The sequence below is a fragment of the Peromyscus maniculatus genome, chromosome 12, assembly GCF_049852395.1.
Source record: "Peromyscus maniculatus bairdii isolate BWxNUB_F1_BW_parent chromosome 12, HU_Pman_BW_mat_3.1, whole genome shotgun sequence".
NCBI lineage: Eukaryota > Metazoa > Chordata > Mammalia > Rodentia > Cricetidae > Peromyscus > Peromyscus maniculatus.
In genome coordinates this window covers 81729418-81742105 of record NC_134863.1, presented here as the reverse complement: position 1 = coordinate 81742105, position 12688 = coordinate 81729418, and positions in this window count along the sequence as shown.

Genomic DNA, 12688 nt, shown 5'->3' with positions numbered 1-12688 from the left:
TGATGGTGCACGTCTTTTATCCCAACACTCGGGAGGCAGAGCCATGCAGATCTCTGTGAGTTCGAGGCTAGCCTGGGCTACAGAGCAAGATCCAGAACAGGCACCAAAACTACACAGAGAAACCCTGTCTCGAAAAGAAAGGAAGAAGGAAGGAAGGAAGGAAGGAAGGAAGGAAGGAAGGAAGGAAGGAAGGAAGGAAGGAAGGAAGGAAGGAAGTTAGTTCTTAATCCCCTTCATCTCCTCTTAGAGATGTGCTGAAGATGCACCTAAACATCCCTAAAACATGGTGTTGCACAGAATAGTGGCGCAGGAGCCCAATTGTGTGTGTGTGTGTGGTGTGTGTGTGGTGTGTGTGTGTGTATGTGGTGTGTGTGTGTGTGTGTGTGTGTTGTGTTGAGGAGATCAACCCTAAAGCTTTGTACATGCTATGGAAGCGTCCATCACTGAGCTACACCCCAAGCCACAGCCAACATCAAACTTGTGGAGCTGGAGAGATGGATCAGCAGTTAAGAGCACTTGCTGCTCTTGCAGAAGACCTGGGTTCAATTCCTGACATGCATATGGTGGCCCTCAACCACCATCCATAACTCCACTTCTGGGGTAGCTAGCACCCTCTTGCCGCTTTCATGGGCATCAGGTGAACACATGGTGCTCACATATACACACAGGCAAAACACACTCAACCCATAAGATAAATAGAAATTTAAAAAGTCAACTTGGACCACATTTACTTCCTTCAAATTTTTTGTTTGCCTTTTGGTTTTGCTGTTGTTCTTGTTTTTCAAAACAGGGTTTCTCTGTGTCGCCTAGGCTGTCCTAGAACTCACTCTGTAGACCAGGCTGGCCTTGAACTCACAGAGATCTGCATGGCTCTGCCTCCTGAGTGCTGGGATTAAAGGTGTGTGCCACCACTGCGCAGCTACTTCCTTCAATTTAACATATGATTGATTTCCTATATGATTTGTGGTGTTATTGTGTTCCCCAAAATATCGTGTACCTTAATAAACTTATCTGGGGTCAGAGAACAGAAAAGCCACTAGTTAGGCAGTGATAGCACATGCCTTTAATCATAGCATTCCAGAGATAGAAATCCCTCTGGGATCTCTGTGAGCTCAAGGCCACATTGGAAACAGCCAGGCATGGTGACTCACGCCTTTAATCCCAGAAAGCCAGCCTTTAATCCCAGAGAGTGGTGGTAGAAAGCAGAAAGATATATAAGGTGTGAGGACCAGAAACTAGAAGGATTTTGGCCTGGTTAAGCTTTCAGGCTTTGGAGCAACATAGTTCAGCTGAGATTCATTCTGGATGAGGACTCAGAGGCTTCCAGTCTGAGGAAACAGGACCAGCTGAGGAATTGGCAAGGTGAGATAGCTGTGGCTTGTTCTGTCTCTCTGATCTTCCAGTGTTCACCCCAATAACTGGCCTCGGGTTTGATTTTATTAATAAGAACTTTGAAGATTCCTGCTACAATGATTGATTTCCTATATACCTAAAACCAGTGTTCTTTTTTTCTTCAAGAACAATATACATTTGTATGTAAACTGTAGAAAGACACATGGGCATGGCAAGATTTGTTGGTCCCTGCCATGGACCCTGACTCTTTCAGGACAGAAATACTGCAGACACCCAAGACATGAAATGAAACCCAGGCTGGTCCTGCCATAGAAGCTAGGCAGGGGTGTGCCACTGTATTTTTAGAAATCACCAATTACAAAAAAAAAAAAAAAATCCTAAATTTTTTCTTCGGGAAAATCCATCCTCCTCGAAAGGATACAGGATTACTGTTGGATGGTCCCTGAGTGACGGTGCTCAAGGAGAAGCAAGAGTGACTAATAGATCCTAAGAGGCTCGGCCTTTGGGTGCAGTGGCCCTCCCTCCTGAGGCCACTGTTTGGATGCCGCAGAGTGTCGAGGTTTGGATGAGCTGAGATGGTGCCGTGCCAATGGCCGCCCTCCCCGATGGGGAGAGTTCTCCATTCAGGCAAGTGACAAGGACACCCCAAAGGGCTTGTTTTGCTTTAAGCTCTGCCCAGGTAGGGTTGGACCCTACGGACAGCTTCTGATCTCACAAGCTCACAGAGGGCTACTGGAAGTGAGGCCGCCAGGTACGGAAGTCAGGTTTGTTGATGGGACAGGCAGTGGCTACTCCTGCTGTCACTGCCTGGCAAGGGGTCTGAGGGCCTGTGGCGGGCTCAACATGGCTGCCATGGTGGGAGGACCTGATGTACAACACAAGAACAAGCCTCTTGGCCTGTGCTGAGTGCAGAAGGTGGTGTGGCTGGGAGCCCATCCAGCGGGGCTCTGCCAGGTTCTTTGGGGCCACCTGAAGAGAGCCGGTCGGGGATACCATGGTAGACCCTTCCCCCTAGGCCCTGCTTGGCACCTACCTCACCATGCTGGCACACACAAGGCCAAGAACAATCATGAATACATGGACAAATGCATGCCTGTGCTGGTCCACACCCCTGTCACCCAACTGAGGACAGAGCCTGACTCCTCTATGGACACCTCGGCCTGGTGGGGAGAGGGAAGACCACCCACACAGCATGGTCTCTTCCCCATGCAGGATTTGCCAGTCCTGAGGAGGCTGGGAATTGGGGAACTTGCTCAGGGGCCTGAGGGGGGCTAGGCTTCCCTCCATAGCATCCCACCAGCCCAGGACAGCAGCAGGAAGGAACGGGAAGGGAAGCGTCCCAGAAGGAGCCTGGATCATATAAAGATCGGGAAAGTGCTGTGGGATGGTTTGTATGTCAAATTACTCTGATTGGTCAATAAATAAAACACTGATTGGCCAATGGCCAGGCAGGAAGTATAGGCGGGACTAACAGAGAGGAGAAAAGAAAGAACAGGAAGGTGGAAGGAGTCACTGCCAGCCGCCGCCATGACAAGCAGCATATGAAGACGCCGGTAAGCCACGAGCCATGTGGCAAGGTATAGATTTATGGAAATGGATTAATTTAAGCTATAAGAAGAGTTAGCAAGAAGCCTGCCACGGCCATACAGTTTGTAAGCAATATAAGTCTCTGTGTTTACTTGGTTGGGTCTGAGCGGCTGTGGGACTGGCGGGTGAGAGAGATTTGTCCTGACTGTGGGCCAGGCAGGACCAGGAAAACTCTAGCTACAGGAAAGGAGTTTTACAAAAGAGCAGCTTGGGTGAAAACTTGACGAAAATGAAGGCCAGAGCTTGTAGTATCTTAGGTATCCAGGAAGGGAACATTCCCAGTAGAAAAGAAGTAAAGTGTGTGCCCAGGGCGTCTGGGCATTGGCTGGAGAGATGGAGGAGGGTGTGACCAGGCACAGAGTGGGTGGGGCAGCCCTGTCAGAGGTGGGGAAGAGATTCAGTGGTGGTTGTCCCCTTCTGAAAGACAGTTCCTCATCATAGCTGTCAGTGTGTCCCCAGGGCCGGCAGCCCTGACATGCTGTGAGCCTAGATAGAAGGGACAAGGTCTAGGGGTTGTGGCTGATGAATGTAGACAGCCGTCAGGAGTCTCACTCCATTCCTGGAGTAGACAGGCCCTGCAAAACCCTCTCTGTGTGGGCAGGCCTTCGGATGATGATGGGCACCCTTGCATTGTGCCCTTTTGTGTGGCAGAGAGAGAGAGATTTGAGAGATTCTGGAATAGGCTTGGCCACGTGAGGCTGGCCCTTAAGGGAGGCCAGGAGCAGCAGTGCCCCCTGCTGGCAAGAAAAGGTAAGTGGCTGCTGTTGGAGAGGGGCGTCCATGGCAAGCACTTGGGGACCACCTCCGGTTTAAAAAAAAAAAGTCTAACCTGGAACCAACAGCAGGAAACCGCACCCCTGCCCTACCGCCACGGGAAAACAGGTTTGGCTAACAGAGCAGAGGCTAATGGGAGTCTGCACGGCCCTATCCCTTTGTTTCAGAACAATTCCCTTTAAACACACCATGGCAATCAAGGACCCGTGGCAGGGCTCGCCTCGGGTGGCCCCGAAAACCTGACAGAGCCCCGCTGGGTGACTTCCAAGCCACACGTCTTCTCCACTCAGCATAGGCCCAGAGGCTTGTGCTTGTGGTATGTAGCAGGGCTTTGTCCTGGCAGCAGCCTACCCAGGTTCCCTGACAAGCTCCCATGCAGTGTGACCTTGCCCTCTATGAACCTGGGACCTCAGTTGAGACCATAGCTCCAGCTGCCACCTTGCCAGCCTGATGACGCCCTGAAGACAGGAACCACTCCTGAGCTGCGGCCCCTGGAAACGGGACAGATGAATGTGTGCTGTAGCTATTAGTTAGGGGGTAAATATAAAGCTGTTAGAGACAGGGTCTGGAAGGGGAGCCCTGGAACTCACTGTGTAGACCAGGCTGGTCTAGAACTCGAATGGATCCTCCTGTCTCTGCCTCTCGCATGATGAAATTTACAGATGTACACACCACCACATAAAGGCTGTGACTTCTAATGCTGTCACGTTAACCATTAAGTTTCAATACCTGGATTTTAGAAGGGACATCTTCAAACAAGGTCTCACTCCTTAATACTATTGCATTTGAATTGGGTTCCAACACATGAATTGGGCAAACATACACACTCATGTCACAGTGTGCGCGCTATAATTTCAAAGGGCAGGTAACTGACTTTTGGAGTTGCAATCGACATGAATGAAACAATCCCGTGAAACCCACTACTCATAGCTAAGGGACAACCGCCCCTGGTCTGTTTGGCAAGGAGGACGGGTGACTTGTCTGTCCACGGGGACTTCCAGCTGGACTGTTCGAGGTCATCCCAGTTTTACCAGATGTGAAGGCAGTATATAAAACCGAGTCTCGCTTTGTGTCTTAGATCTTATCCTCACATTTCCTATGACTGGTGTTAATCCTCCTGCCTCTCTTTGGACTACCCGCATGATCTAAAATATTCTAATCTCCCCAACCCAAGATCAATAATGTAAACACATCAGCAAACCTCTTATTACTATGTAAAATGACATACTACAGAGTCTGGGATTAAGACATGACTGTATGGATGGGAAGGACATGGCGGGCGGGTTCAGTATACCGCATAGGATACGAGGACACAGAGCACCTGAGATTACAGGGTTGGGGAAGCAACTGTTGGACTTAGCCATACGGAGAAGGGAAGAACGCCCTAGACAGAAGAAAACGAGTGCTTACATTCTCAAGGTAACTCTAAGATTATCTCAGCAAGTTTTTATAGGACTGTAAAGAAATTAAGCCGGGCGGTGGTGGCGCACGCCTTTAATCCCAGCACTCAGGAGGCAGAAGTAGGTGGATCTCTGTGAGTTTGAGGCCAGCCTGGTCTACAAAGTGAGTTCCAGGACAGGCTTCAAGGCTACACAGAGAAACTTTGTATCAAAAAACAAAAAAAAAAGAGAGGAAGGAAGGGAGGGAGGGAGGGAGGGAGGGAGGGAGGGAGGGAGGGAGGGAGGGAGGGAGGGAGGAAGGAAGGAAGAAAGAAATTAAAGATTCCCCTCCAGCTCAACAGTGAAGAGGACCCGGGTTCAGTTCCGTTCACCCACAGGGCAGCTTATAACCATCTGTGATTCCAGTTCCAGAGGCTCCTACCCCCTCTTCTGGTCTCTGCAGGTTACTGCACACACGAGGTACACAGACAACATACAGGCGGAACACCCATAACATATGAGCCTGGAGCAGCACATCTAGCAAGGGGCCTCCTCCTGCATCAGGGACGGCACGGCTGGAGGGCTCACATGGGCAGCGAGTGCCCAACGCTTGAAGCAGATGTCCACGTGAGCTCCAGTACAGTGACAGCCTTCTCCACTCATGAGCGCAGAGGCCTCCGGGCAGAACTGCCCCACAGGCTCTGCGGCTGCCCCTGATCTTAGGAATTAACTTCCAACCCACGCACTTCGGGGGACGCATCAAGACACAGCACCTCAGGTTTTCTGCTCTTAGCAACGGGTACCCCGAGCTGCCTGGTGACTCAAGCCAGGGTCATGAAGCGGCCCTAGCCCCCTCCCCCCCGTCCCCTGCATCAGCCACGTCTGAAGTCCTGGCCAGTCTCTTCTCTTTTTAGGACGTAGCCACCGTGTTCAGAGCTATTTCATTCATCCGTTCCCTTACGGGTTCTCACTCTGTGACCAGCAGAGTCTTCCTGGTCCGTTCTCCTCACTGCGGTCAAGATGGGATTTTCAAAGGGTGAAGGGCGTGTTCGTCTGCAATGACCAAACTCAGCCTCCCGCCGTGGCCCCTTCTATGGAGAGACTCTTCCTTTGCCTCTTATGGAGACCAGACCACGGATGTGTTGGGGCATGCGCAATGCTTCCTCACCCCTGTGGCTTCCCCGCGGTGCCCTCTTCTGACCTTCCAGCCTCTGATCGCTCTCCCAGACCCTTCTCAAGCCTCTTGTCCTTTGGGGAACCTTGCCTGACACCCGAGTCTCACTAGGAAGAATGATATGGCCCTGCTCAGCCAAGGTGTTCCCCACACAGCTGTTCCTCTCTCAACTCCATGGCAACACTTGGCTTCTTTTTCCCAATTCTCCCAACCCTGTGACTGTGTCCAGCTGAACTGTGATTTCTCAGCGGAAGGCTTGGAATGCAGTCTCTACTCAGTGAGTCATTGTTGGATGAATTACTTCCATTCAGCTCAATTCCCTCTTTTTCATTAACCCTTTATAGACCCAGATGTCCGCAAACACCACGGGTCAGGCTGAGACTGTGTGGGTGGGGGCCAAGCAGCTGTGGCTGTAAATATTTTGGGCAGGTTGTTTTCTCAGTGGAGGCTGTGTCCAAACATGGAAACTTCAGCCTGGCTTCCCCCAGGTGCTGAGGACGGGTTAGTTCTCCTCCTGTGGGCCCCTGGTTATGACACTGTCACCTGCCAGGCCAGCGGAGTTAAACTGAAGCAAGCGATAACTAAAGATCGAGAAAGCATTTCAAAGACGTGAGAAGCCCGGCAACCCAGGAACTTTTCTGGAAGCGTCTCCTCAGGCCCAGTCTGAAGAGCTGGGACAGAGGGAACGTGCATGAGTTTCAGACCTGCCATATGCAACCGCTGTGGCCACGTCGTTCTGAGAGCAGAGTAGCATTCATTCCTGGGGGATTTCCTATTGGGACCCAAGAACAAAACAACCCCCAGTGTGGAGCATTTGCAAGCTCATTGGCCAGCTACCTGAGAAGGTATGTCTTGACACACTTACTAAGCATTGTTCTGTAAACATAGAGCAAAGCTGGCCAATAGGAGGGGGTGGGGGCAGGGCAGGGGGCAGAGACAGCTCCGTGAGTAAAGGTGCTTGCGACAGGACTGAACTCAATCTCTGGAACCTTCGGAAAGGTGGAAGGAGAGAACGAACTCCACCTGTGCCGCGTGGCAGGTACACCCATGCGCACATACCATAAAATAACACACGATAAAAACAAATAAATAATCCAGAAACATGCCACAGTTAAGACCCCCCTTGTTTAGGAGTCCCTTGTCTTGCCGAGTGAGTGGTGACCTGGGAAGGGAGTGAGGAGAGGGAGGGTAAGGTGGTCCATGGCTCTGCCAGAGGAGCCTTGTCCTTTCAGACCAAAAACAAATGGCCAAGAAGCCGGGGAAGATGCTCCATGCCACAGAGAAAGTGGAAAGTCAAAGCCCGGGGAGAGATGGCTTCACACCCAGATAGAACAGCAGGCCGGGCTTGTTGATGGCCAAGTGTGAAACCTGGACCTTATCCTCCGCTTTTAGTAACTCTGACAGTGGATGTCCTGGGGAGTGACTACAGAAGTCAAGTCTAGTCCTTCACGGACACCTGCTCTGACCTCTCTTGGGTGACAGTAACCAATCAGGTGTTGGCTCTCACTGGTGAGGCGGAAGGCGGGCAGGTGTGCACAGGCCACTCAGGACACATGGAGGAAACAGGCACAAATAGATGCATTCTTAGCTGCGGTGACTGCAGGGTGGGGGGGTGAACAGAGGGGGAGACCGCTGCTCACGTCTCTGCTTCCCTTTTGTCTCACACCTCTCACACACAACCCGTCGATTCCGTTTTCTGATTTTTTTTTTTTTTTTTTTTTTTTTTTTTTTTTTTTTTTGCTTTTTCGAGACAGGGTTTCTCTGTAGCTTTGCGCCTTTCCTGGAACTCACTTGGTAGCCCAGGCTGGCCTCGAACTCACAGAGATCCGCCTGCCTCTGCCTCCCGAGTGCTGGGATTAAAGGCGTGCGCCACCACCGCCCAGCTGTTTTGTTTTTAATGGATTTCCTGAGATACAATCCACACACAGACAGTTTAACCGCTTAACACGTGTAGTTCGATGGGTTTTGGTATAGTCACAGAAACTCCTGCTCATCAACATTTCCATCACTCTGGAAGAAACTGAGCACCAGCTGTCGCCTCTGCTTCATCCTGGTCCCTTTTCTGCGTGCCCATCAAGCCCTCGGCCATTATTCATCTAACTTCTGTCTCCATGGGTTTCTCTGCTTACGGCTTTCCTCTGAAAGGCATCACAGAAGATGTGGTCTTTTGTAGCTGGCTTCTGTCTCTTAGGGTAATTATTTCTCAGGTTCAACTCCACTGTGCTGTGAGTTGGGCCTTCACTCCTTCCAATGCCTGGATAATTGCATCGTGTGTGTATCACATTTCATTTATTCATACCTGATGGGAGCGATGATTGAGCTTACAGAGAAGCTAGAAAGATCTGGAGCTGCGAGCTTGTTTATTTATTGGTTGATTGACTGACTGATTGATATGGGGTTTGAAGACAGGTCAAGGCTGGCCACAGATCACCACGTAGCCCAGGCTAGTCTTGAACCTGTGATTTTCTTCTCTCGACCGCTCACACAGCTGGGACCCCAGTTGTGTCACCAACATGGCTAGACCCCTGTTTCTTTCAGAATCCTGTGGTTTAAGGGGGGTGTTAGTGTGATCTCTGATCTGGCTGTGTCCAGGACCAGTGCCCCAAGCATCTCTTCACAATGGATGGCAGTCCCTCGGCAAAGCCTGTGATTGACCTGGAGACCCATTAGTCACTCATCAGGTGGAGTCAGGTCAGCGAGCGTTGAGGGGTAAGGATGGACTGTCCTAATCACAGCCCATGGTGAGGTCCCCGGAGCTCAGGGAGGGAACAACAGCCAGAGTGGCCATTAGAACCCCAGGCATGGCCTGCACAGGGAACAGAGCAGCTCTTGGGACAACAAGGCTCTTGGGACCTTTACTTCCCAGTAGGTGCAGAGCTGATTGACCTTGGAAATGGGCAGACGCTTTTCAGAGCGGTTTCTTTTCCTGCTGAATTCTTTTTGTTCATTCATTCACTTATAATGAACAGTAATTAGGAGCTAAGTACTGGGAATGAGAGGAATGCGAGTCATCATCGTGACCTGGCTATGACTGGGCACAAATGGAACCAGAGTGAAGGACGGAGTCTTTCTTCTCAAGAGGAGCTCAAGAAAGGCAGCACTCGGGGCTGAAGAGATGGCTCAGCAGCTAAGACAGCCTATACTCTTTAGAGGACCTGAGTCCGGTTCCTAGCACCCATGGCAGGTCACCTGCCTCTGACAACCCCAGGGAAACTGTCACCCTCTTCTGACCTCCATGAGCACCACACTCACAAGCACATACCCACACAGATACACATGTGCTTACATGTAATAAAAAAGTAAAAATAAACTGTAAGCCAGGCACGGTGGCACACGCTTTTAATCCCAGCACTCAGCGGGCAGAGGCTGATGCGAGGCTAGCCTGGTCTACAGAGCGAGTTTCAGGACAGCCAGAGCTACACAGTGAGACGTGTCTCAAATAATAATAATAATAATAATAATAATAATAATAATAACAATAATACAGTTATTATTGTTATTAAATCTTTCAAAAAACAAAGTCCAGCGTTACTAAGGTGATTCTAACAAATGGAAAGGTCTCTGCCCACACAGACGGAAAAAAGGAAATCATCGCAGATAATTGAAACAACAGCAAAACCACATAGAAATGTTTTCCTCTCTTCTGGCCCTGCATGAGCTACTTTTCTCTCACTGTGGTAAAACACCACAACCAAGGCGACTTCCAGAAGAGAGACCTTATGTGGGTTTTTGGCTCCAGAGGGCTAAGAGTCTCTGATGGCCTAGTGGAGACAGGGCAGCTGGAGCAGGAAGCTGAGTAAGTCTTGAACCCCAAGGAGGAAGAAGGTGAATGAGAAGGACGGGGTTCAGTCTTAAACTCAAAGCCCTTCCCCAGTGATACACTTCCTCCAGCAAGGTCATAACCCTCATAAACCTACCCAAACAGTGCCACCAACAGGGGACCAAGTGTCCAAATGTCCCAAGACTATGGGGAACATCTCATCCAAACCACCACAATCCCCAATTCCCCATGGCCTCCATATGTGTGGCTGACTGTGATGTGGGACCAACAGATCCACATTAGCTAGTCAGTGATAACATCAAGTTCATAGCCAAGCTTGGGATGTGCTGATCTCACAGCTGCTTGGGGTTGTTTGGGAGCACATTGTGTCCAGCGTTTGGCTGGATCTAGGCAGGTGATTAGCAGGTACCATCCTCCATGTGCAGAAGTCATGGGCGAGCCAACTGTAGAGTGGCGGCCTGCTAGGGATAAGATCACAGTTCGGGGGTGGGTCCCCATGTCTGAGCTTGTTCCCGGGTACTGGCTTGGGCCCACATGCTCAGAGGTGTCCTCTGCCAGCCTCCACACCCCAGGGGAGTGCTGCTCCTTAGCACGCCCATGTGGTTCATCAGCCACCACCTCTTGGATCCAGACATCATCAACCTTCTAATCCACCTCCATCCTGCCCCTCAGGGTCCTGCCCCTCCGTGTACACACCCTGAAACCAACGGGGATGACTTCATCTTCCTTCTCAGACAGCAGAGTATCTACCTCCAGGGAAATAACAAGCTTGGGGGGGGGGCGGGGACGGGTGATGGAAGTGTCTTCCCACCTCTGCAACGAACCACTTCTCCGCCCCAAGTGGAGCTTTGAGCGGCTCTCAGCTTCTTTGATAAGCACACCGTCTCTGTTGTCTGCATGAAGCGAACCTGGTTCTCCACCTGTCTCTCCGTTGGCACCACAATGGCTTATCCTGCTGCACGGTCTCTTTTGGTCCCAATGACAAGGATCTCCATTTCTCTCCATAGCTCTTTTCAGGCAGTTCAGTGTCCTCTGGAGCTGCAAGAAGTCTTCCGTGGGCACAGCGGCTCTGGTGGAGGGAGGTTCTACGTTGGAGAAGCAGCTTGAGTTGCACAAAAATTTAAAACTACTCAGACAAGGCACATCTGTAAGATGTGTCTCTGCTTCCCTGTCCAAGGGCTGAGTGCACAGTATGCCCCAGTCCATCCCCAGAGACTGTGTCTCCCTCCTGAGAGGCGCCCGGTGACTTGCTAGTACTTGGAAATGGTCCTGGGACTCTCTGGCATACATCTGGTTCCTCTCTTGCCAAGGACTTGGGTGTTGTATGAATGTGCCAGAACTTGCTGCTGTTGGGGAAATAATTAAAATAAAATCTGGTATTTTAGAAAACCTGCTCAAAAGGAAACAAAAAAAGACCAATCAAGCAATATGTCTCTCTGATGAATTCAGCTGAAGAATTTGTCCCTTGATGTTTGTATGCACTGAAAGGAAACATTGTATTAATCAAGACATCTTTTAGTCAACAGGAAATTATTCTGATACATGTAGTAAGGGACTGAAAGCATTTTTCCAAAACAGCCACGCCACATAAATTCAGCCAAATATGAGTGTGACACATTGCGATGAACACTTCTCAGGATGCCTTGCCTTTATACTTGCTCCCGCAGGATTTGTTGTTTTGGCTATGAACGCCAAGATGTGGCATGAAGCAGAGGCTGGCCTTCATTAACTTAACCTAAGTGTGTTGAAAACCAACAGAGACTGACTCTTGCTAGGTGCAGCCCAGGAATCATGAAGACTGAGTGAGCCAGGCTAAGCTGTGTCTTACAGAATAAGCAACAAAATTTGAATGGAATGATCATCTCAACTTCCAAAAGACCAATAACTGTTTGACAGGTGATATCTGGGAAGTCAAGAATACTCCAGAACATGGCATTGAAGATACTTTGCAACAACATTGCCCCACAAATGATGGGAAATTCCTAGTGCTACAAAATGGGCAACCCAATTATAAGGTTGAGACTTGGGCTTAAATGCCATCCTCAACTATAAAAAGGGGGAGGAGGGCGGGAGTTGAATGTACCTGGGTAGGTGAGACAAGTTATGGAAAGGTGACCAGGAGAAGTGATAAACTGACTTGCTCAGTGAGATCTATTGTACATATTTATGTCTGTGTCTTCCCCCATTGTGCTGTTAAGGGTCTTCCTGAGAAAGTGGCGTCCCCATGATCCTTTCTAGTCTGAAAACTTACTCTGTGTGTTTAGACCTTTTCCTCAATCTCTTGTTCTCAAAGGTCCTTAGGCCACAATAATCCATATGCCAAAGAAGCATGTATTAGTTACTTGCCTCATGGCTGCAACAACATGACCTGACCGTAAGAAGGAAGGGCTGTTTGGGCTCACCGTTTGGGGTCAGGCCATCCTAGTGCTGAAGGCAGGTGCTGACGCTGAGGCGGCTGTGGTCAAGAGCTGAGAGGATTGGCTGCTAGAGCTCCACTGGCCTCTCCGTGTGCAGTTCAGGACTCGAGCCTGGGGAATGGTGCCGCTCACAATTAGAGGGAATCTGCCCACTTTAATTAAACTAACCTGAAAATCCCTGACAGACATGCCCAGAAATGGATCTCCAAGTGATTCTCGACCC